Genomic DNA, 22,813 nt, shown 5'->3' on the forward strand with positions numbered 1-22,813 from the left:
CGCATAACTGGATGAGATGACTCTAAATTTGCATTGTTCGTTCTAATAAATTTGCCTCCTCTGTACCTCGTGGCAGGACCCATCAGATAAAGTCTCCCGGAGTGTCATCAATCATGGCCCGGGCTGACAGACGGCTTTCGCCTTCATTTGTTACATAGAGGAACATGCTTAATTATTTGTACTGTAATTAGTTGGGAAAATGTCAGGAAATGTCAACTCTCTGTTCGCCGTGGAAGGTCTCTGCTTGAAAGCCACAATGACTGAAGTGTCATTAATGCCACGTAACAAGACGAGGATCGGGGGGAGGGGGGAGGAGAGGGACAGGGGAGGGGAGGGCGGGGCTTCTTAGAATGTAATCATGGAGGGAGTTAGAGGGAGACACAAATCAGCGGCGCCAGCTAGCATGATGGGCATCTTATTAGCCGAGCAGCCAGCCTGCTGCATTTTTCCACCACATCTTGTTCCCCTCCGCTTTTCTCACACTGGCACGAAATAAAGGCAGCAAGTGGGGGAAAAAGAAATGAAGTCAAGTAAACAATTCCGGCTTCCCACTCGCTGTCAAACCGGCCGCGCTTTGCTATGTTATATCGCCTGTCATAAACAGGCATTATGCCAAATGCAAAAACAATGGAGAGGCTTCTCACTTGAGCCCTCCTTGCTAAGGCAGAACTTTTACAGCACAATTAATAGCAAGTCAAACTGTACCCGCAGAAAACGCTATCATCCGAGTAGTAAGCGGGGTGATTATCTGTCGACGCAATAACAGCTTAATGGTCATTTTCCCCCTGAAGCCAAGCCCGTAATTTCATCACATTTCCTTCCTTTAATTATACAAAATAATCATTTATTGCAAAATTAGAGGACAAAGTCATTAAATAACCTTCACAGCACATTATATCACTGCTAATTATTGCATTCAGCTGCTAGCATCTGTGAAACACATATTTTAGTGCCTATTTATTTTAGCGACAATTGGCTAATGTGTGTGGACAGGCCACTTGAAGACAAACCCAAAAGGCAAGGTAATTTACACTTGTTTGAAAAGGGGAGGGGGGGATAAAGGCAAAAAAAGGGAACTCGCAATCCCATAAGGGACATCTTTTGTTTTGGAGGAAAATATGTAGCATTATGAGGTCCCGTGGGGGTTTCAGTGGCCATTCGTCTTTTCAAGGCCTCGCAGTGGGAGCGTGGTGGAGCACGGCTCAGCCCGCTACCTTGCCCACCGACAGGCACTGATGGTCATCCAAGAAGCTCCTTAATTAGCCTGCAATCTGGCAACGACCCGTGTTCCTGAGATGTGGCAGCCCTGTTTAAATATGATGCCAGATGCAGTCCCACCTTCAGCATGTCATCTCATTGTCCTCGGAAGCCAGGGGGAGAGGAGAGGAAAAGGAAAAAGAGAGAGCACAACATCCCACAACGCAGCATGTGCTGTGGGATGTTCGGGTTTATTGCCTCGCGCTTATTCTGCCTTCCCTTGTTTCTGTTTTGCTTTCTGTTGGGGTTTTTTTTGTTTGTCAGTGAGCGGTGTCTTCTTCTCGCCGTGGCACACCCAGCTGAGAGGGAGACATCCTGGGAGACCTGAGGTGACCTCGACCTTGAGGAGGGATGAAATTCAGATTTAGAGATTTAACCCCAGTATTCAACAGTCTTTAAAGGAGAATATTGCATTGGAGTGGATGCAAACACACGTGTGTTAGCCATACGAACAGTATTTGTAAACATACAGGGACATTTGCATTTGGATCCACGTTGTTGTAAAGTTTCCAAGCTTCCGTAACATCACTTCAAATGTGTACAGATAGTAAATCTTTCATGTGCATGTGCATGTGCAAGCTGTTTCTCAGACTTAACCCTGTAGCTCAGGCCCATTTCTCTACTTCACACCACTTTGCAAAGGGCTGGGTCCATGTAGAAAAAGTATCTACAACTCAAACACCACTGTGAGAAAACCCATTAAATCCAACTGCGTTTGACCTCCTTTTATACAGACACGCAGTACTGTACTTGATATTGGACTAATCTGTGATTCAATATGTAGAGCAAGCGCGGGCATTATCTAAAATGGTGTAAACATGTCCCAGAGCCGTCTAAGATTCCCTTCTTATAATAGTTTTATTTCAGGACATATAAATACTGGATATGCTGTAATACTAACAGCAGCCTATGTTCAGCTTGTTTGCTTGTGCGCTTCCTCCAGGATTTAGGGCCGTCACAGCGCACAACTTTGTGTTGCTGTGCTCATAGTAAATGTGGATAAGCTCAAGAGGACCGAGGACTTTTTATAGACGATTTAGTAGAAGTCTTTCATGCCGCATCTACGGCTTTTTTTTTTTCTCCAAGTCCACTCACACTGCATCTGCTCTGCAAATCGGAGCTTTTTAATTCAACAAATAATTCCTTTTAGAGATTAAGTGACATTGCAATAAAAATGGGTAGATGTGCCTACATGGTGCATAACATTGAGTAATGTCTGGGTAATTAATAAGCTGTGCAGTGAGAATGAGTTAGTGTGGAGCTCATGGGAAGCCAATAGATTGGGTTTGGAAAATTTTCAAGATTTAAAACCAGTGTTGTTTATGAAAAAGTACCAAAAATCTTCAATAACCAAGGCGCTCATACTTTGTTTGGTATTTGCTCGGCACATTATCTTGAATATCCCCTTTTGGAAATCTATGTAAATTGCCGCTATATCAACCATGTGTCACACAGATTTATCTACGTGGACAAATGGCATCAACTTGGAAGTTTGTATCTGGGAACCTCACTCATTTGTTGCAGCCTGTGTGGAGAGGAGAGATAATCTAATCAATTTTCAGAGGAAAAAATAAAAAATAAAAGATCCCGAAACAAAAGGGAGAGGTGGGGGATCGAATATAACGCTAAGGAACATCGAGAAATATCCAATTGTCCCAGGAAATGTAAAATGCCAAAGCCTCTTACAACATTGTAAGTCTTTATTCAGTAATACATTATCATGCATATTTCAAACAGGAAGATTACTAAAATGGAATTGTGTGTCTTTCTGTTGTATGTCTTTATAATTACACCTTGAAGCCATAGCTGAGTCCCCCCCCCCCCCCTTCCCTCCCTTTTTTCCTCCATATTCATGAAAAGCAGACTTGTAATTTGATAAAGAGAAGCTTGTGTTCTCAACTTCATTCAAACGGCATCATGGCGCCGTATTAAAGTGGGCATCTGTGTTCTCGCGGCATTAATCTCTTCAAGCACATTCCAGCTGCTGTGATGTGTGAGAGGGAGATAAGTCTTAAACAGTCTAAAGCTAAGCAAACCAGACAACTCTATTATTGGCTTCATAATTGCTTAATTAAACTTTTGTCACTAATCATTATGAGGGCAATAGAGCTGTTATACAGGCTTTCTGTCGAGCAGGAAAAAAAAAAATCAATAAACTGTGTTGGGGAGCTGATCCCCCCCATATCTCTCTCTCTCTCCCTCTCTCTCTATCTCTCTCCCTCTCTCCCTCTCTCCCTCTCTCTCTCTCCCTCTCTCTCTCCCTCTTCCTCTCGCTCTCCCTCTTCTTCCCTCCCTCCCTCCCTCTCTCTCTTTTTGTCCTCCGCAAATGAAATTCATTGCTGCCGGTTAGTGATCTGTAGGTCTGGAGCTCGACTGATATGAGCTGCCATCACCATTTGAATTGAGGGGTATTCAGTAGCACATGAATATGAACAAATGGCAAACATAAATCTCTTGCATGAAGTACACCTTCTATCCCTTTATTATGGAACAATTGACCCATCTAAAATGAATTCTAATGCCAGGAGAAGCATTTAGATTTAAATTACACCGCCGGTCTCCTGGACCTGAGAGATGACGGCATAAAAAAGATTAATATGCTAATTATTTTCTTCCCCTCCTCTCTTTATTCCTCTTTTCGACATTTGCGTAGGGTTATTCTGAGCCTTGTAAATAAGATGACTGTTTTGTCAAGGAATGAGTGTGAGCCTCCTCTCCTTAAAGTAGGCTTTAGATCACTGACATGCATCTAGCCATGGCATTATCTTTACTGTTTGTTTGTTTTTACTAGCCAGTGGATTTTTTTTTTTTTTTATCTTCTTGAAGCACCTCATAAAAACGTGTGTTTAGACGTGTGTGTGTGTGTGTGTTTGTGTGTGTGTGTGTGTGTGTGTGTTATACAATATACAGATAATTATTTTCTCACTGCTGACCCAGAAAGTCCATCAGATGCAAAAAGAGCATGATGCAGATGCAAATAACAGGTTCCTCTCTCTTGCTCTCCCTCTCTGTTTGTGAAATGTTTAGTGTCCCTCCAGAGCCGTCAGAAGCGCCCTTAGATGGGCCATTACAGGGGCCACTGTTCACTCCAAGGTTCTGCCAAACGATCACAGTTTAAATTATGTTGTTTTTCATATCCTTTAATTGGCCCGGCTTTGAAAATCCAACTTTTAGCTTTGAATGCGTTGCCATAGGCAGCCAACTGGCAAGAGCGCAATAGGGGCAAAAGCCTCATTTCATAATTTGTAGGCACTTTAAAGTTGGCTAAGCCTCTGCGGCAAATTGAAAAGTGTCCAAAATGTAAGAAGGGAAAAGGGCCTTTTTGACTGTGCATCACCATGAGAATACTCGACGACGTGCTTTAATATGTGCTTTATCTTGCAATTATTGCATGTGTTATGGTTCGGGTAAACCTCAACCTGACCGACAAGCCTTCATCATGTTTTGTTTTTGTAGAACATACTTAAAATTTATAATGCTGCAGTGAGTCAAACAAAGTTGCACCAGTCATTTTGTTTGTGGTGGAATTTGCTGTATTCCCTTGTCTACTCGTGTAAACATCCCAACACTCATGCTATGACTCGTGCACAAGGGTATCATCCCCGCAGAATGTGATATCACACCAAGATTGGAGCAGACTGGTTACATTGACCAGTGGAGATCAGGTGGCTCCTCGCAAAACAATCTCAAACAGCCACTTTTTTCACCCAAGAAGCATCAGAGTGCAACTTACTCGACCTGTACAAAACTGATCCTTTCCTCATGTTGCAACAAGACCTACTGTTTATCTCTAGCAGAGGTCAGACTGCCATCTACAGTTAACACCTTTATTAAAGACTTCACACTGCTGGTGTGAACTGCTTCCACATTGTTGCTCCACCCAAACGGGAATCCTGCACACCATGACCATCACTGTGAAATTGTATCACTCTAGTAGTTTAACAAAGATATGGGACAACATCTTAGCTCCCCTAACTTAATGTGTAGTCCTGTAATATGTACAAAAAACATATGAAGAGTGTCTATGTGAGAAGATGAAGAAAGGGACCTCGTATTCCAAAATGTTCTTGAAAACAATCTCAAAGTGTGGCTCAAAAGCGTCGCGCCGCTTTTAATGACTTTACTCCGGAACACCAATTATTGTATTGCAAAACTCATAATGAGAAATATTAATTATAACAAACTGGAGGGAAAAAAGTTATCCTTGGTTAGTCGAAAAACTTAAAAACATTATTTAATAAATTAACTTCCATCATGTAATGAATGGCATTACTTTCTGCATCTCAGCTGAGAGACTGTGTTAATGAATTGCTTCGAAAGCATCTGAAGACAGACTTAATTACAGAGCCCACAGTTCTTGCATTATTATGCCATATATCCCCAGCTGAATACAATTCAGCAGCTAGATAAACAAATTTCATGGCAGCCTTTATGGCACTACTTTCTGGCCAACTATTGATACCAATGTTTATTCGCAGGGCTGCGTGAAGCGTGGCAGGCATGAAAATGTGGCATTAAAAGTGAAATCCTTCATTTTCATCTCATTAAAAACAAGGGGGGGAGAAAGTGAGTGGAATGCAAATACAAAAAAACCATGAGCGTGTGCGATACTTACAAGTCTTCCGTATTCCTGGAGATGGTTCATTATGTGGTGAAATGATCGAATGAGGAGAGAGAGGGGGTGCGATGGCAGACTGTACATGGTGACGGATTTAAAATCGCTGGTTTCTGGAGTCGGTGAACTGGAAAATGCGTAGTTACCAAATGGTGTTTAGACACAACTCTGGATAAAACTGTTGCTTGAGGCGTGTTATGGCCTCAGTTGTAGCACTTTCCCTTATTCAAACCCCATTCTACCTTTTTGTCTGAACAAAATAAAACACAAAATTCACAGGTAGTTTCCAAAAAAACTTTAAAAAACAAAATCTAACCCTGGTCACACAACTAAGACATTGCGTTTTTACGTGTGTGTGCGCTTGTGTGTGTTTGTTTTGCAGCTTTAATCCTTTGTGCACAGCATCCCTATGTCCACATAAACACACACACGCCTTCCTTTCCGGTTTTGAGTGTGTATAGTGTATGTTTGAGTGTGTAGTGCTGAGAACACTGGCGACAGTGCCCACGCCCTGGGGCCCCGCCAGGCCTTCTTACACCTCTCATTTTCAGTCTGGGGACTTCAGCCTCGGTGCAAATATCTGTTTTTGACTCAAATAATACAACAAGTCTGCGGACAACGGTGTTTTACACAAATCCTATGAAATTATAGGGAGAATAAAGGTCCAGAGGAAGGACGGAAGTCCACTTTTCTTTTTTTAGTTCAGTGCATCAACAGCATACGATTCTTTGACAGATTCTTTTTTTGTCTCAATGCATTTATTGAAAACTGTGTTGATATGGTCCTGCTGAGGTTACAATAGCCATAGTGTTTATTTTGAATTACAGTCAAAGACTAAATCATATGTGGTCATTCATATGCTTCTGCTTTGCATACAGTTATTGTACTGAGATATGACATTTCATTCCCAACCCTCTCACATGGAGGTGACATTTCTACCGACTGCAGGACATTTATCTCTCCTCAGTGTGTTGCTTAAAAATGTAAAGGAAAGTACTAAAGTGCCTTTAAAGTACAATACACACGAGCGGAAATCGTTTAATAGCATGTTTGTTTCTCCTCTAATCCTCAAGCATTCTCAAAAAAAAGAAAAGAAATGCTTACTCCATAATGAAACATATAATTGATGGCTTGCCAGCTCACAAAGGTATAACCAGGTTTCTGGCTTGATAGAAGTAGCCAGGTCAATTAAAATGATTATAGTATTTCTGTGATAACTGCAAGGTCTGGGTATTTTAGAACATTTAGGGATTTGCAGTTGCACATAATTGGAGCTGTGAAGTCCGACTCCTACTTTTCTTATAAAGCAACTGATTATATGGAGGCACACAGTCATTTGGTGAGGGTTAGCTTTAATGCAGTGTTCCTAAATCTACAGGTCAGGACCAAACACGGATCACGCGCCTGCACGTTGGGGTCCCTACACGTCTCCTGGATGTGGTTCAGCATGACATTGCATTTATGTATTTGAACTGTTAGAAGTCGCTATGGAATAATGTCAGCAGCCTCCTCAGAGTAGTTTAGAAATAATTAAGTAAACGGGATTAAAATCAGTAAATGTCCTCATTCGGGAAAAAGGATGTATAATTTTACCTCTGCTAGAGAGGTCATGTTTTCACCCCTGTCAATTTGTTTGTTGGTTTGTTTGGTTTGTTTGTTTGTCAGCATGATTTAGCAAAAACTACTGAATGGATGTACATGAAACTTGGTGAAAGGATGGGACATGGGCCGAGAAAGAAAGCATTCAAATTTGGAACGGGTCTGTTTGAAGGGGCAGATCCAGGAATTTGTTTTTTATTGCTTTCTTTTTGGCATTTTCACCAACTTCCCAGGGGATAATGCAGGAATCTTGATGGAAAACAAATCTGGCATATTTAGGGGGAGTATATCTATGGGTGTGTGCAATTTGGTGCAGCTTGACTGAATTTAAGGGGAAATTTTGGGCCTTGAGGGAAATTCCAGTTCATAATAGTAATGGTATGTTTTCATAATTCCAAAAGAAGCTTTTTATATAAACTGCTCATATAAGTTGACCTCCTGAAATGATGACCATCAACATTTTCCATCACCAAAATTGCACCACTGTGATGCTCATCAGTCATTATCTTGTTTATGTCAATGATCATCAACCAAACCAACTTGTTCTGCCTCAGCTTTCGGGACTTAACATTCCTCGACAACCAAAGCAAGCCTGTAACAGTCCCATCACAACCAACCAGGCCTGGTCCAAGGCCTGGCTCACTGTTGAGCTATTAGCGCCAGTGGCAAGCCAGCCATACCACCAGCCATAGTTGGAGCGATAGCGCCATTTCAGTGTGGGGGTCAGCGCCACAGCCATATTGTTAAGATGATTGTTCTGCCAGCCTTCTGTCATGGCTGATGTGGCTGGAGCGCTTGGCTTGGTGGCGGCTGCCTGGCTCGGCGCTGCCTGGAAAGCGGCTTTGCTGTAGGCAGCTCCGGAGCTTTAAAACCCTTATTGTCTGTCTTTCCCCCGGCTAGCCCTTTTCCTCCCTCCACTCCCTCTGTAGGATGGTCTGGAGTCGGAGGGAGAAAGAGAGAGGGAGGCGGAGAGGGAAAGAAGGAGGAAAGAGCCAAGCGCATTCAAGGGCCCGGTCCAACGTATCATGATCAGCATAGGCTTTTCACGGCAGCTATTGCCCACATCCCGCAGCATTGTTCAGCCCCTTTCTCCCTGGCAGCACTTTCATTTGAACAGAATTTTGACACCACAGTGGGGAATTCTGCAGATTAAAGGGGACATATTTGGTACACTTCCTTCTTGGCATTTTGTAGTGTTGGGTTGGGGGAAGGTGCAAATTCGTAATCAAGGCATTAAGTAGGAATGAGGAGCAGGAATGTTATTTTATTTTGCTTTTATTATTTGATTTAAAATACTACACAAGACACTTAATATCCACTGCCCATCAGTGCAATCATCTGTATATTTAACACGAGTAACACGGACGCTAAAGCAATAAAAAAACATGTTTTTTTCGCTTCTATTTTCTTCTTCTTCTGTGTCTTTTATTCCTCTCTTTAAAGTACACATTATGGATTAATCATAGTATGTGTGCATGCATACGGTGCAGCCATGGTGGTGAACTTAATCCGCAGATAAGACAATTAAGGAGAGAATGACACCATTAGCTGAGCTACGGTAGCGAGACTTTGTATGAGCAGCTTGTTTCATCATATCATCTCAGTAACATGCCTATTGTTCGACACCCCCCCCCACACACACACACACACACACTCTCCTCCCTCTCTCTCGTCTGTCCATGCACTTGCTACCAAAACACACCTTCCTCTCTGTCAGAGCATCATCCTCACCCAGGTGTAGTTAACCCCTTCACACGCCTCGCAGACCGAGCGCCCTCCTGATACCCCCGCTTTGTGCTCGCTGGAGCCGCCAGCCTTGAAACTAGGCTCTAAACGTTTTTGATTGCCCAAATATTTGCGTGCCACTGGGCATATGTGTGTGTGTATCTGTATTATATATGTGTGTGTGTGTGTGTGTGCAAATGCAGGGATTCTTGGAGAGAGCGATTCATTTATAGGGGCCCCTCTCCTCTCCTCAGCTGCTCCCTGCCTTCCCCAGTAATTAGCCTAGTGTGGCAGCCACCTCTCGCTGCTCAGTCTGGGAGAGACACTTGACACGGCAGACATCAGAGAGATTTTTCAGGAGGCTCTCCCGGCGCCCCAACAGCTCTTAATTAACCACTTAGGTATCCCCGCTCGTTCCCCCGGCCGGCACTTTCCAAATGGTGAGGAGGTTCTGTGCCACGGATCTAAACACCGGGGGAAGCGTGCTATCAAAAGATCTGGGTAAATGAAGGCTTGTGTAAATTATTTTTAATGATTCCCTCCTGGCACATCATTATGTTTGTAGTTACACACAGGCACTTCTGAGACGGCTCATCTTCACTAAGGTCATCAGCAGGACCAACTGTAACTATCTGCTAGTCTGTAAATGGCTTATTAATTAGTGCTGTGGTTTTACATAGCTGTGAGCTCTGATATATAGTGCAGGGATCGTAATTGTGCGGAATCGAAAATGATGATGATGATGACGACGATAACCCATCTCCGGGCTATTTATGCAAATTGCCTTCTCATATTAGAAAATCATTACCTATCCAAACACTGCAACAATCCGCCCGTGTGAATTACAATGATGGATTTTATGATAATTGCGATTTAATTTTCTCCCTCTCCCTCTCCCTCTCTCTCTCTTTTGTCTGTCTGGAGTTAGAAAATAATTTGGTCATTGTGAGTGCTATTAATTCTATATTAGTTAAAGCTGAATGGATGGGTTTATTTAATTGCCAGTGAATTGAGATTTGTAAATGATCATCTTTTTTGCGGAACAGAAGATCACTTGTTACTTTTCTTTTTTTCTCCTCTTCTCTTTTTTCTGAGCCGAGTACAATCCAGGAATATTTAAACAGTCAGTTCAGCCATTAGGAAATTTCCATGTCCTCTGCTGATGTGATGGTGTGATGGTTTTGCCTGCAAGTTGAAAACCTCTAATAGCGGCTAAAACTAATATTCTCAATTTGTTATAATATTTTTACACATTGTGAATGAGATGGATAAAAGAAAATTTAAATTATATTCTTAACTTGCTTGCTAATATCCGCTTTATTATTTTATATCACTATGTAAAAAATATAAATAGATAGGAAAAAAGAAGAATATTTTTCTACTAACATTTACAGACGTCGCTTTTGGAAATGTACAAACAAGGCAGAACAGAAAAACACAACAACAACAACAACAACACCAGAGGAAACACAACAATGGGAATAATCAACAAGTTCTGGGAGCCAGCAATTAATTTTTAGGGAAATTTCAGCCTCCCTGTCCAGCACTGAGATACTGGGAGGGTTGAATTTAATTATCTGCCAAGCTCCGCTCTAACAAGTTCTTTGTAGTCGAGCATTCAAATCTCTCTGGAAGTCTTCAGAGAGGCAAAGCCAACTTTGCATTCATGAGGGGAGCGAGTACTACAGCAGCCCTCCATAACCTTGATGAAATGTGCATTTCACCTTAGGCTATGAGAGGAGAACATAAAAACCCCGAACCATTACATCGGAACAGGTTCCCTCCCTGACAACTTTGAAACGGCGCCATGGCAGATCAAAAAACACTCCGCTCTTTGGTATTTTTTTAATCTTTTTTTTTCCCTGAAAGTTTGTGGTTTACACGGACAGGTCAGTCTGCACCAGGCTGAGGGTATCATGGGACGGACTAAAGAACACAGTTTTTGAAACATAAAAAAAAATAGGGCAGATCTGTGGTTGTGTTTTTACACATGCCATGAGCGGGGGGTCTCCCTGGCTCCATGTATCACCCCAGCCACTCCAGCCCAGCCTGTTGGTATGCTGACAGTATCTCGGCTGCAATCAACATCTGCTAATTTCTGTCTATTAACCGTATTGTCGTAACACACGATCATGATGTTTTGTTTGTACGGCTGAACTGAGACTTATGACCCTAATCCATCATCTGCTTGTCATATTTTTATGTGTTGCCTGTGCAGTTCCCCCCGCAGCCCAAAGCAAGCATATTACAAGGCCCTGTCTAAGTTATTGGCCAGCTGCTAGGGCCGTGCCCAGCTGAAGAGGTCATTGTGTTTCTCTCGCTTTCTTTTTTTTTTCCTCCCTCTCCTCTTTCCTCTCAGAATATCACACTGTAGCACAGTCAATGCCAAGCATAATACAAACCGTATGTCCTGAGAAGCTATCGTTTGCCTGAATATTTTAGCAGGCCCCACATCCTCCTCACACACGGGGCAGAGACACGACGGCCGACACAATGTGGACAGTTAACCTTTTTGTAACTTTGGGACAGAACTGTTACGCAGCTACATTCGGTCACTGTACATACACTGCACAGACGTCGCTTATTTACGAGCGATTGCGCGCAAACTTTGAACGGCATGAAAAATGTGTATCCCGATATCCCATTTTTTACACCCGGTCGAAAGAAAGGAGGGCAAACGTTAAAATCTATAATTTTAGATTTATGTTACGCAGCTGCTTGCATTTTAATGTCATAAATGTGCAGCGGTTTCACAATAAACATGGCTTTATTAGAATCCGATGTTCTGCTTGTCATGAGTCCATGTCACGCACGCCATGGCGAGAGCAAGGAAACAACTGCTATTTGAGATATGGACAGTGATATGATTTAGTACTGAGCCGTGAGTTACTGGGATGGATTGCACACGAATGAGTGAAAAACAATTGTCATCATTTGTTGAGTTATAGTTCTGTTGCATAAGGAAGCAGTAAAGTAATAGTTACAACGTACACAAATTGATGTCATTATATCTGCCCTTTTTTTTCAGCGACGATATTCGTGCCCACTTGTCATTTCCCATGAAGATATTAAGTCTATAAAGCCCATTGTATGTTCAAATTGTGAATCTATAAGAAAGAAAAGGGCCCATTTTACCATCTATGATAAATGTCATTGTTGCAGGGTTCCTGCCCGCTGTGACCTGAACAGGCTCTGAGCCGCTCTCCATTATGACATGAACGGGGTTTGTGGAAATGTCCTCTTGAGGACAGTCGATGCATATCACTGCAGACTGGAGAGCCTTTCCTTTTCCCCCCTGCTTGACACTGTGTTGATAGACACGGGCAGTATTTTTCCTTGTTAAGAGCAGGCCTTGTTTATTCTTCAGGTAACGATCCAAATCCGGCAGACATTTGCCCCACAGGAAGAGGTGCGCTCACTCAAGTTTGTCGTTTCATTTCTACTGTGAAATCCATTAAGTCCACAGACTGAGGGTCTCTTTCTTTTTCTTTTTTCATGCTTGTACGCGATTTGTTTTTTTTGGGATGAGCTGTAAGTAGGGTCTCCTTCCAAGATCTAAACTTTGTACAAGTGTTGAAATGATATCACTCGATGAGATAATCGGTCTCTTTTTATGTCGCCCTGCTGCAAACACACATGAAACATATCAGACACTGTTGATAGCATATCCACAAGTATTCCTCTACAGCATTTGTTAGGTACAGGAGGGGCAGCCGGATCTCCGCGTGTTTGCTCCCAGTTGGAGTGTTTTTGTTTGTTTTCTGTCTGTTCCCCCATCTCGGGCAGATTTCTGGTTCAGCCATGTGAAATTAATCTGAGAGAAAATAAACAGCGGAGCCCGACAACTAATACAGTTAATTGTCTTAGTGCTTTTCTGGCTGGCCGCTCGCTAACAGCTGGTCGTACTGGCTCATGGCACCACTTCAGCCTTTGAGATAATAACTTTTGCATCTGCCAAAGAAGTGGCTGTTACTGCCCACAAAATTTACAACTCACAAGTGGAAACACAGACTCCGACAGAATTTTCTATGCACGGGTCTTTGAATTTTATTAATGTAATGCAAACACAGTCCTTCCAACACATTAAATTGTTGATGTTATGCGAATACACTCCGGAATTGCAGATCCTCATTAACATTATTTGCATGTTAATCTGCATCTTTTTAATTAGTGATATTATTTATGCACATAATTTTCACCCGGTGATGCCAAGTCGCAGGCACATTAATTAATCTACAGAGATGCCAAACTGTTTTTCCTCCACTTTTATTTGTTTACACCGTGTTGTGGATTCAGGAGGAAGTTGGAGGGGGAAAAAAGGCACAAGAAAAAAAACAGAAACAAAAAAATGCCTAAAGATGAATAAAAGTAGAAAGAGGATACAAACTAAAAGTCCCTTTTTTGTTTTCATAATTCATATTGTAATATTAGCCAAACGTCACGTGTGTATTTGTCTCCCCTCTTCCCTCTGAGATCGGTTATTCAGTTACACTACCTTGATGTATTATTAAAATCCATAATGGACTCCTGAGGCTTCCCTTGCTTCTCTTCTTCATTTACAGAATACAGTCAGTGTTATTCTAATCTTCCTACAACACCGTCATGCATAGGCAATGAGGCCCCAGCCCCAACCCCACCACCTACCCAGCAGCCCCCGTGAGATCATCCACCTCTACACACACAGCCACCAGATAAACACTCCAGCGAGGCTCACACAAGTCTTAAGATGAGACCTCAGTGATGATACTTAATGTGAAGCAGCGAGCGTCGCCGTTGTTTCCCGCTGCACCACCACAGACTGTTTTATCACTGACTCCAAATCATCTGGAGACATGCAAAGTAACTATTTGAACAAAGAGGCTCCGTAAATGTGCAGTTTGCTGAGATGGATTGGAAAAAACATTGAAATAAACACACTGCATCTCACTGCTGTTTGGAGACAACTTTTGTTTTGTGTTAATTATTCGGATTTTTTTTTACTATCATTATTTTCAGACATGTAAACTCTGCGACAGTTGTTCCGATCCGGTGAAACTGTTGAAACACGAGGATACAATGAGCTGCAAACAATAAGTTTGACTATAAATGATAATTTGTACAGCGCAGAGTTCACAGGGAGCAGAATGCTACACTGCAGCTTAGCTGGCTAACTTGCTGTTCAGTGTATTAAACATCTGCTCATACAGTGTGTGGTGACTTGGAGCCATTTGGCTTTGTCCTTTGCGAACAGTTGGCAACATGTCCACATACTGATGACAGATATTTATGATGTTATAAATCATTCGCAAAAAAAAAAGTCTTGCATACCTTTCTAGAAAATGCTTTTGTTGAAAAAGTTATCATATGGATTATTTTAGTTTTATTACTTCAGCCTGATGCTGAAATACATTTACATCTATTTTATTATATTTTCTTTATATATTATATTATGATTGTGTTATCAATAAGAGTAATTTTACCTGTTATTATTGGATGTTTTTACTTGACTCACTTCTCTCTCACTCACCTTAATTTTGACCTCAGCCTCCTTATGTCCCTGTGGATCTATCTATTTATTTATTTATCTATTAACATTTATTATATTTTATTTTCTGGTCTCTTAGATTGGTAGAGTTCACGTCAGGTGCTGTCTAATGAGGGAAACTGGGAAAACTATTTATTATTTCTGCACAACATGAGCTTTACGTGTTAACTTTTCCAGTGTGTTAGCTTACATGTCAGGTCATGAGCCTGCAATCAAACATACAGAGTGAAATGTATGCAATTACAAATTAATGCTGAGACATGCTCAGTACATTACTTACTAGAACGAGGTTAAATATATGTGTCAGGGATCCTTAACAGGAACAAACACAGCGTATGTAACCGCTCAGTATTATCCATTCTAAATCACTATGGTATTTATATCGACCTCTGCTAATTTCTATTAGAAATACAGACTAATTAAGACTTAATTTCCTTAAGTGTTGCAGCATGGGAGTTGCGTTAAGCAGCTTTGTATAGTGATATTGTGAAGGATATTAGCCACATCCACTGCTGAACATAAAAGCTGAATAGCAACACTAGGGTGCAATTACATAATGCAGACCCCCAGTCTCGCTGCTTTGTTAGTATGTTGTTGGAGAGTATCCAAAAAAAGAAACAATCCATCCAACCCTAATAAACTGTAAGCACAACCATGATTAATGAGACATCCAATAGAGGCAATTCCTTAAGGAGAACAAAGTGCTATCATCATTAAGCACTGTGGTTTATATACATACTTAAACTTTATTATAATAAGAAACTGAGGGGAATATTAAAGTATAACCAGGGGTGCGCACTGGAGATTCCTGTTTTCTACATTATTTGTACTACAAGTTTCCAGCCCCTCAACTATTTGGCACTTTCTAAAACTACTACTTTTCCAGTTTGGCTGTTTTTTGTGTGTGTCATTTATTTTACTCACTGACCAGCAAAACTGATCTTCCCCTTTTTCCAGAAAGGATAAAAGTGAAGGAGCTTTGCAGTAAGGATGTCCCCCCCCATAAAAAGTGCAGCCTCTACAGTGGCTTTATCCAAGTGGGCTACAGATGGTACAGTAACCTGTTTTCTAATGTACGATGGCTTGGAGCAATGATTCATAGGTTGAAAAGCATCTGCGAGCGGAGATAGTGTAGCAGAGGATGTCACAACATGATATCCGCGGCTGGATCAGTTTCATAATGCCCACTAAGTTACAGGCTTCATGGCCTTAACATTAAAATGTACAGTAGTGTCTCATGTCTGACTTTTCTGCAATGTTAACATGAGTATTTTAACTGTCGTGAACTACTGTGTCCAGGGTATAAGACACATGAAAAGGTTGCCCTTTGTACGAGACTAATAAAATGACAAGTTTGGGTCTGAGACATGAATAATTACCCTGATCAAATCTCCTCCGAGACCCTCGATTCGCAACAGCTCCTCGTCTTGCCAGCGCTCGTAGTCATTCTGTTATGATAATACCAGGCCTAAGCTCTCAACTTCTGAGGGCGTCTCTTTGGTCCCGCCACTTTCCAAAGACAATGAAGTTAGTGACAGCGGCGAGGCAAATCCCTCCGAGAGTTTTTGTGCGGAATTTACAAGCTTACAATGCATCGCCAGCGGCACAACTGATACAGCAGGTAATTTGGCATATCATGTCCAGGAACCAGATCCTTTAGGAGGGAATGATGAACAAATTGAAGAAAAAAAAAAGAAAAGACGGAGAAAAAGAAAGAAATCTGGTGGGAAAAAGGCAGACTAAAATCTTGGCATTCCAGTGGCCATTCACATGAAACCGATAAGTCTGAAAAAGCCAAAGAGACTCCCATTTTTCTTCCCCTTGTCTCCACCTCCGAGAGGCTGATGAAAGTGGCTTTTGTTTCTCAAACGTCTGTCTGTTGTTAAATTGTGGAATAATTGATATGTGGCGAGGACGTCTCGCACTCGCCGAGGATCTGAATGGAGATCAAACATTGACGCAGCAACTGTGGGATAACTGTGCACAGGTGCATGACACCCACACTGTAGGCATTCAACATACTGTATGTGTGAGAAAAAGCAAACGTGCTGCTCTCTTCCTTTTCCTGCACTGCACCTTGGAAACACAATTTTTTGGTTTCCCACCTTCCATCTCATCAAGATTTAATATATCATTTAAGTCTGGGGGGAGAAAAAAAATCCTCATAGCTATTTAAAAAGATTCTGCCGGGGGAAATGTCCATTGTGTCCTGTCCGAGGGCAGCTCAAGAGACAATTTGTAATTATTGTGGACAAGTATGTGAGGAAGTGATATCTGCCCCTGTGAGAAAAGCAGGGCGGTGTAAGATTTCTGTTGCCAAGACTTGTTGCAGTCATCACGGCACTGCACATCAAGATGTCCCCTTGACCCCAGACACAGACTGAGGTTTGGCCCCCGCATTATAATCTACAGGCTTGACTTCCCATGTCAGGGGAACGGGCCTAAGTGGATTTTTAATCCTAAACTAACCATGCCGCACATTGCGTATAGTGTTCAGGTGAAAAGTTTTCTCCACCACCCTATTATACTGGGGCAAGTTGGGTCTGTAACCTGAATCAGTGGAAAAATAAATGCGCTAAGCCCCCAGTACTGTATAGGCGTTACACCGCAACAATGTGTTTCTTTCTTTCTGTTGATGCCACGGACTCCTCTTTGATGCGGCTCTGAAATGACTGAGCGCCATGGGCTATTTTCTCCCTGTTCGGGCAACTCAATAGCCGGTCTGTCTGGCCTGTTTGTTTTCAGCTAATTGCCTCAAGATCTAATAAGTTAGTGATGATGTACGTCAAGTCACCCGTGACCCCTGCCAAAAGAAATATTATGTCGCACTCAAACCCAGGGCCCGGGGAAGGAGCCGGGTCCCTCTTTATCACTCGACATAGTTCGAGCTTCCCAAGCTCCCGGTTTCAAATGCTTGGGTCAGTACGTGTTAAGGTAAGGTCACGGGAGCCCTGTAATTATGATATCATGCAAGGCATTTAGGACAAGAATAGGGGAACAGAAGACTTTGCACAGGCTCAGGACCGAGTCAGGGATGACGGAGCAGTGTGCAGGTCAGGAGATGTTGTTTCACCAAGTAGAAAAAGAGCAGGAGCAATCGGTTAGGGATATTAGAAACATGTTAAAAAATGCATTGTTTGAAAACCTGTTCCTCTTGCTCATTTCAGACTGTTTCTTGTTTTTCATATATTTATGATGTCGCTGTAGAGCTGCAGGTCTGTGCTACTGATGGATCACATACTGCTACAAAACTCTGACTTAATTTTAGCAATAACCCTTAAAAATGGCCAAATATTTGTAAAGCTGTGAGAATACAGCAGGAAAATGTCAATGCCAAACAAAAAAACTAAAAAAGAATATGAATAAAAAGGTCCCATTGGAAAGACAACAACACATGCAAGCTTTTTGTGATAAGGGCTGAATTTATGTCATGTCCTGCTTTACACAGACGCCACGAAACCTTCTCCTAAATGTTATGACATTTACCCGTAGCTGTGAACACGTCTAACCCAGACAATCTCCTGCTATGCTCTTCATATGTGAAATTGGCACACTTGTGTCATGAATGGAGACACTTCATATGGAGCGTCCAATCACTCACTATAGGCCTTCAGCCAGTCAGACTGAGGATAACCATTAGCATAAGGATCAACCACTGTGTCGCTTATCTTATAGAAGCTATTACTTCTAGACTACATCCGAACTATGTTTCTTTAAACACACCACTCCGGGGCTGTGTTGTTGTAAGAACTTAAATTGAGACGTTTGATAAAGCGATCACCTGCATTCACTTCCTTATGCTTCTTATCACTCATGACTCGACTGTCGGCGGTGAAGGTGAAATGTTGTAGACACCAACCGTTCCTTCTGGTCTTCAGTCCAAGAAAAGAAATCCATCGTCTCACTTTTCTCTATTGTTATTTCTTGTTTGTAGTATTTTCTGTAGGTGAACAACCGGCTGCAGAGCAGACAATCTGCTTCCTGTTCACACCGGCACGCACATGCCCAGTATGCGAGAATGGTCATGTGACATTCATTTTCAGTTGTGTTAGTATGGATGGGGATTACGCAGAGCTACAGCATTCACGTGCATGGAGAAAACGTATGATGCGAATGTGGCCTTAGAGAAAAGCTGTTATAAAGGTGTCAAAAACAAATACTTATAGCACATAAACCAACCCCAAAAATATGACATAAAAATATGCATTTATGGAGTTGGAAAGGTGCACACAAGTAAATCTTTACCTCACCTGAGAGTTCAACCGACTTTATTGCCGTTGTTTATGAGAAAGAAAACCAGTAAGAATGCCAGTGCCGCTCCTGCACTGACCATGTATGGCTCATGCATTTTGATTGCAAATATTTCTGTGGGGGGGTATTTATATTTTTTTCCAGGCGAAGTATCTATGATACCCCACCTCCTCCTCTTTTATTTTCTGAACGACAGACAGCAGTCCAAGCCAAAAAGCCATTTCACCTGCATTAATACACAATGAATAATTTATAAATCCCAATTATTTCGTATCATTTATGCAAAGAGTGTCACACAAGGCATACATAAAGCATTAAGGATGGTTAACCCATAAAGGGATGGGAGAGTAGGAGACGAGTGGAAGGTCACACCTGAAAGTCAGGTTGCTTTTTGTTTTTTTCCCTCCATCTACAGTATCTCACTCACTGTCTGTGTTCACGTTATTTCACAGAGGGAAAACTCACTCACTGACCTGCACATATACAGTACGGGCCTAACACCAGAGTTAATTCATTCCTGCGTGATGTGACTGAATCTGTATTTTCTATGATACAGGTGATCATTTTACAGGGAATAATTACACATGATTTTCTATGGCTGAAGGGAAATGAAAGAAAAGACAGCCGAGCTCGAATGGAGACAAACTCCAAACATTGTCTTTATGGACGTCAGCTCTCCACATATTGTGATGCCATGAATTCAAAATCACATTGCATTGTTGGGCTAACATAGTACTCGATTCTGCTGTGATCTCCTTATCTAAACAAATGCAATTACGGTTGAGTTAGCGGTGGTGCTTCCCAGGAGATGGACCGTCCCCCCTTGTCACTGACTATCTCCCCCACTAATCCTGTCTTAGAAGGGTCTCTGTTAACAGGGATAAGGCATTGGCCTGGTATCCTTGGCTAGTAAGCTAAAGCTTATGTACAAAATGCTATTCAAGAGGCGCTGCCTGCAGCTATTGGAACTACGTAGATGTCCATATCATTCAGCCAGCCTAAATACGGAGGAATTTAGCCGTGGCTAAATCTTGGAGACCGACGTGGACATGTTCGCTGATAAGGAACGGGGGCCGATGCGGGGGTCTTATTTGGAATCAAATTGATGCGGTATAGAGTCTGGAACATGGAGATCTGGTCTTTTCCAATGACAAATCCATAAACTCTCCAGCAAACATGCCCGAAATCCCCTCTGCCTTGCCTGTGCTCTGCTGTGCTTGCAATCACGATGCTCATGCCACTGCATCAACTAAGCTTACAGCAGTAATTCTACATTATGTCCACAACAATTTGTGCTCCACGACAGCCAATCCTTTGTTTCAGTTTGAGACTCAAAGTCACAACTGTCACTCAGGCATATAGTGATCGAATGGTGTTCGTTGTTTACAGCATCATGCGGTGGTCTAATACATCGGCTCAGCCGTTTACTGTAGATGTGGGCTTCTCTTTAACAGTTGGCTGAAAGTTAAATCATTATGAGGGGTCACGTTATCGACCCCAACATCTTATGGCAAAGCAAAGTGCCTGACACCAAACCTCAGTCAATTTTCTCCCTCTGGTGTAAACAAAATATTTCTCAGTTTCACACATTTGGATGGATTAAGCTTTTAACACTCGGTGAAATCCAGCACTTACCCTACAAACACTTGTGAAGTGTATGTGACCGTGGATGTCTATTAAGTGTGACTGGGCAAGCTCCACAAGACCGGAAAAGGCGGCACATCTGTTCCAGGGCACGATAACTTTGAACAATACTCACACACTCTCTGGTTTTCAATGACAAAGGGCCAGTAAAAGACCAGTTTCAGATTTTAAGAATGGTTTCCTGCACCAGTCCCTCAGAGAAGTGCAATTGCTAGTGGATCAGTAAATCAGCATATTACTGAAATTGGAGTTTTGAGAATTTAACTCAAATGCAATCCCGGAGACAACTTATTTGTTCACATTAATGTAAACTGATATTCCGAGCTCACTTCCCCCTGTTGAAAGCGGTTTTAATGCACCACAACAATCGGGGGCCGCTTTGTGTGTTTGTCACCCACATCCCTGCATATTTTATCACATGCTCTGAGCCACATTAATATCACACACTCGCTTTGATGAGGGATGATGCACAAACACTAGTGATACAGAGAGATAGGGCGCATGTGACATGCTGGCTGCATTTGTAGATATGCGACCCTCATTTGGCGGTTTCAGAGGGTTGGTAAATAATAACAGCAAAGGGTTAATGGATTTCATATGGTCTTCAGTCTCACTGTTGCAGTCACCTGATGCAACAACACATGCAACCTTGCCCTCGAGGAAATGAGAGAAGTCTGTCAATCACTTGGCACTTCCTGCTGTTCGGCCTAGATACATATGGAAAGACACACATGCACACATTCGATCCTCCGTGCCTGACAACCAGAACCTTCACTTTCTATAGTGGTTTGGTGAAGACCCTTCAGATGTTCAGCAATATCTAAAGTGCACCACTTGTCCGTAAGACATACGCATCTCCTTGGATACTTATTTTATTAGAAGTTTATGATGTTAGTTTGTTTGCATTTATTCAGTGTTTTTATTATTTTTGATTTTGTTTCATTCATTTTTACTGATTTATCTCGTATGTGGCATTTGTCCTTTTAGTCACCTGTCTTTTATTATCTGTCAGATCTTTAATGTTTTGATTTTACTCCTTGTTAAGAACTTTGTGACATTTTCAAGAAAAGGGCTATGTAAAAAAAGTCCTTTATTATTATAATTATTATTATTATTATTATAGTAGTAGTTTGAGGTAGAATAACTCTTCCATGCTTTGTTACTGGCTGCTTGTTGTATTGGCAATTTATGTATGAATATATATTTACTACTTTGGGGTTTAGTCATATATGAGAATGCAGATCAGACTGAAGCCTTAGAAGGGTCAAATTAAATAAAACATACATTCACACTAAGCTACAGAGAGGAGCTGACATTTAATAATAAATAACTGACACTGAAGAACAGACAACTGCATGAGTGTCATGATGTAATGTGCAATATGTGCTTGCCATGGAAATCTAGGAAACTGTATATATGTATATACTGTATATCATGAAGTAAAACATTACTTCATTTAATAACTTCAGTTATTATGATAGTCTGTGTCGTGCATGGAGCACTGTAATATATATACTGAGGTTTGAATTGGCATACTGGCTCACACACAGTGACAGGATCACCCATTCTTACCAACCTTATGCATCCCTTAGTAGTGGTTCCTCAGAAATTATAAAAATGAAGTGTGCAGACTGTGTACAGTATAGTACTGTTATCACAATATAGGGAGGACTGTGTAAATTTCTTTAAATAAGAGTTTTAATTAAAACTTAGTGCAGGAACTCAAGGTGTCAGCACAAAGTTCGAGAGGCGCATGGAGATGGAAAACCGCAACTGGTCTAAAAACGTCATGCTAAAAGCGACTGATTTCTCTACCTTCTCATATGTTCATCAACTCAAAGGTTCCCTGCAAAAACACTGAACCACTTTCCGTTTCCCCCCATGCTCTATGACAGTCTCCAAACCACATTTCCAAGCATCCTGGCCACCTCATTTTACGCCCAATCTCAATCTCATGTTATGTTTCATATAATTCAACAATCATATACCGTACTTTTAGGCAGACGGGGATTCAGGAAGCCTTCCACTGTAAGCAACTTAATTCACGGACTCTCTGAGGGCCACAATTTGTCTCATGCTGGCTAACCGGTCCAGATTCCTGCGCCAGGCTGAATGGCTTTAGCCTTTGTATGGCCTCCTCACATCTCTCTCTCTCTCGCTCCATCTCTTGCCGTCTCTCCCCACTGTGCTATAAGTGT

The 22,813-nt window shown here is 41.8% G+C and overlaps 1 long non-coding RNA gene across 1 annotated transcript in view; it reads right to left on the reverse strand.

The window, feature by feature from the left end:
- Nucleotides 1–983: 983 nt before the first annotated feature.
- LOC117777205 overlaps nucleotides 984–22,813 on the reverse strand; it is a 73,598-nt gene continuing 51,768 nt past the window's right edge. Inside the window, exon 4 of the long non-coding RNA XR_004616568.1 lies at nucleotides 984–1,597. This is a non-coding gene — a long non-coding RNA (uncharacterized LOC117777205). The remainder of the gene's footprint in view (nucleotides 1,598–22,813) is intronic.

Source organism: Hippoglossus hippoglossus, chromosome 16 (assembly GCF_009819705.1).
Source record: "Hippoglossus hippoglossus isolate fHipHip1 chromosome 16, fHipHip1.pri, whole genome shotgun sequence".
NCBI classification, from domain to species: domain Eukaryota; kingdom Metazoa; phylum Chordata; class Actinopteri; order Pleuronectiformes; family Pleuronectidae; genus Hippoglossus; species Hippoglossus hippoglossus.